Here is a 4,013-nt window from a genome sequence, read left to right on the forward strand (position 1 = left end):
GAGAGAGAAAAATAAATACCATAAGATTTCACTTATATGGAACTTCAGAAACAAACAAATGAATTAGTGAGAAAATAAAAAGAGGGAGACCATAAAAGAATCATAACTATAGAGAACAAGCTGAGGATTGCTGGAGGGGAGGTGGGGGGTATGGTTTAAATGGGAATAGGTATTGAGGGCACCTGTTGTTATGAGCACTAGATGTTATATGTACTTGATGAGTCATGATATTCTATATCTGAAGTTAATATTAGACTGTAGGTAACTAACTGGAATGTAAATAATAATTTGAAAGTAAAAAAAAATTAACAAAATAAACCAACATTTTGCACCAGAAAAAAAATATTATAGGATTTCACTCATTTGTAGAATTTAAGAATCAAAAGAAATAAACAAAGGGAGAAAAAAACACAGAGGCAAACTAGGAAATAAACTCTTAATTATAGAGCAAAAAGTGATGGTAACATAAACGGAGATGGATGGGGGGATGGGAAAAATAGGTGATGCAGATTATGGAGTGCATAATGTGATGCACCAGGTGTTCCATGTATGTGTTGAATCACTAATTTGTACCCTTTATGTTAACTAGCCATAATTTATATAAAAACTTAGAAAAAATGAATGTGTTTGAACTGCCTTGACCATAAACTACATATAGACTGCAAAATACTTAGTATGTTATATATGAACCTTATAGAAACCAAAAACTAAAATTGTAATAAATACCAAAAAATTAAGACAAATGACGTCAATCAAAACATTAAAGAGATTCATTAATTATAAAGAAAGAGAGCAAGAGAAAACAGTTATACAGAATAACTACACAATCAACCAGGAAATAATGAACAAAATGGCAATGAGTACATACCCATCAATAATGACTTTACTGTAAATAGAATAAATTCTCCAAGGAAAAGACATAGGTAAAATTGATTTAAAAAAAATAACAAGAACCATTTATATGTTGCCTACATGAGACTCAAACCTAAAGAAACGTACAGAATGAAATCTAAGGCATAAAAAAACATTTACTATGTAAACAGAAGTCAAAAATGTTGGGGTAGCAAAACATATATCAGATAATACGGACGTTAAAAATATATCTAGGAGGTCCAGGGACCAACGTGGTGGAGAATTAGGGAGATACATACCTCCTGTGTCTCTCAAAAAAAGAAGTGCTGAAGCCAAAGGACTTTGAACCTTGGAGTCTGGGAGGAAAAGAGACTGAATCTACCAGGAAGAAAATGGGTCAACTAGAGAAAAGGTAGGGCTACTTCAAGGAATAGATCAAAGCACACCTGTGGAGGGTCCATCACTACAAGTAGGGTAATAAAATAACAAAAGTCTCAACAACAAAGAGAAAGTAAATCTCCAAAAAAAAAAAAAAAAACACCACCACCTGAAAGAGCAGGACCTAGACAGTGTCTGAATCCCCTTTAATATAGCAGTGCTTGCAGGTGTAGAGCACACAACAAGCTTTTAAAAGGCATAAGGGACAGAAAGCTAGCCAAAATGATGAAACACAAGAATTCTCCTCAAAAGAAATTCCAGGAAGAAGTGACAGCTAAAGAATTGATCAAAACGGATATAAGCAAAATAAGTGAACAAGAATTTAGAATAATACTTATAAAATTAATTCCTGGGCTTGAAAAAAGCATAGAGGACAGCAGAGAATCTACTGCTGCAGAGATCAAGGGACAAAAATAGTTACGATGAATTAAAAAATGCTATAAATGAGGTGAAAAATAAAACAGAGGTGGCCATAGCACAAATTGAAAAGGGAGAGGAGAGAATAGGTGAATTGGAAGATGAAATTATGGAAGAAGAGGAAGCTGAGGAAAAGAAAGATGAAAAAAATCCAGGAGTACAAGGGGATAATTAGAGAACTAAGGGATGTAATCAAATGGAACAATATCCATATCATAGAAATTCCAGAAGAAGAAGAGAGAAAGGGGCTGAAGGTGTACTTGAACAAATCATAGCTGAGAACTTCCCCAATCTGAGGAAGGAAAATAGACATTGAATTCCAAGAGGCACAAAGAATTCCCTTCAGACGTAACTTGAATCAATTTTCTGCATGACATATAGTGAAACTGGCAAAATACAATGATAAAGAGAAAATTCTGAAAGCACCTTGGGATAAACTGGCTTTAACATACAAAGGTAGACACATAAGGGTAGTAGCAGCCCTATGTACTGAAAGTTGGCAGACCTGAAAGGAATGGCAGGAAATCTTCAATGTGAGGAACAGGAAAATATGCAGCCAAGAATCCTTTATCCAGCAAGCCTGTCATTCAGAATAGAAAGAGAGATTAAGGTTTTCCAAAACAAATGAAAATTGAAGGAATTCAATACCACTAAACCAGCCCTACAAGACATCCTAAGGGGGATTCTGTGAGTGAAATGTTGCAAGGACCACAAAGTACCAGAGACATCATTACAAGCATGAAACCTACAAATAACACAATGACTCTAAACGCATATATTTCAATACTAACACTGAATGTAAATGGACTAAATGTTCCAATCCAAAGACAAGTGGTATCAGAATGGATAAAAAAACAAACAAACAAGACCCATCTATTTCCTGTCCACAACAGACTCTTTTCAGACCTGAAGACACATTCAGGTTCAAAGGGCATGGAGAACTATCTGTGATGCTACTGGAAGTCAACAACAAAAAAAAAAAAGTAGGAGTAGCCATATTTATATGAAACAAACTAGAATTTAAATTAAAGGCTGTAACAAGAGATGAAGAAGGGCATTATATAATAATTACAGGGTCTAATCATCAGGAAGAGCTAACCATTATAAATTTCTATGCACCGAATTCTGGGTCACCCAAATATAGAAAACAATTAACCAGAAACTTAAGCAACCTTATGGATAAGAATGGAGTAATTGCGGGGGGCTGGAAGAAGATGGTGGCGTAGGAGGACACTGGGCTCACCGTGCGTCCTGCTGATCACTTAGTTTCCACCTACACCTGCCTAACTAACCCAGAAAACCACCAGAGGATTAGCAGAACAGAGTCTCCGGAGCCAAGCGCAGACGAGAAGCCCATGGAAGAGGGTAGGAAGGGCGGCGAGCAGTGTGCACTCCATGGAATGGCGGGAGGGAGCCAGGGCAGAGGGGCAGCCTGCCGCCCAAGCAGAGCCCCCAGTCTGGCTTGCAAAAGCGGAGGGGCCAGACGGACGGAGTGTGTTCCAACAGCAAGCGAGACTTAGTGTCTGGGAGATCATAAGTTAACAGCTCTGCTCAGAAAGCAGGAAGGCTGGAGGACAAAGGGAGGGAGAGCTGCTGAGCCCACCGACAACAGAGATCAGTTTGGTGGGGAACAAAGGCGCTCGCCAGCGCCATCTCTCCCGCCCAACCCCCAGCCAAAATCCGAAAGGGAACCAGTTCCTGCCAGGGAAATTGCTCGCTCCACGCAAACACCCAACTCTGTGCTTTGCAGAGCCAAACCTCCGGCAGCGGGTCTGACTCCCTCCCGCTGCCACAGGTCCCCTCCTGAAGTGGATCACCTAAGGAGAAGCGAGCTAAGCCTGCCCCCGAGCACCTTGCCTGCCCACCCCAGCTAATACGCCAGATCCCCAGCACCACAACGCTGGCAGTGTGCAAGTAGCCCAGATGGGCCACGCCACCCCACAGTGAATCCCGCCCCTAGGAGAGGGGAAGAGAAGGCACACACCAGTCTGACTGTGGCCCCAGCGGTGGGCTGGGGGCAGACATCAGGACTGACTGCGGCCCCGCCCAACAACTCCAGTTATACACCACAGCACAGGGGAAGTGCCCTGCAGGGAGAACGACCACTCCTGGAGATAGACCACTCCAGGGACTATCCAAAATGACCAAGCGGAAGAACTCCCCTCAGAAGAATCTCCAGGAAATAACAACAGCTAATGAACTGATCAAAAAGGATTTAAATAATAGAACAGAAAGTGAATTTAGAATAATTGTCATAAAATTAATGGCTGGGCTTGAAAACAGTATAGAGGACAGCAGAGAATCTC

This window comes from Prionailurus bengalensis, chromosome X, assembly GCF_016509475.1.
Source record: "Prionailurus bengalensis isolate Pbe53 chromosome X, Fcat_Pben_1.1_paternal_pri, whole genome shotgun sequence".
In the NCBI taxonomy this organism is placed as follows: Eukaryota; Metazoa; Chordata; class Mammalia; order Carnivora; family Felidae; genus Prionailurus; species Prionailurus bengalensis.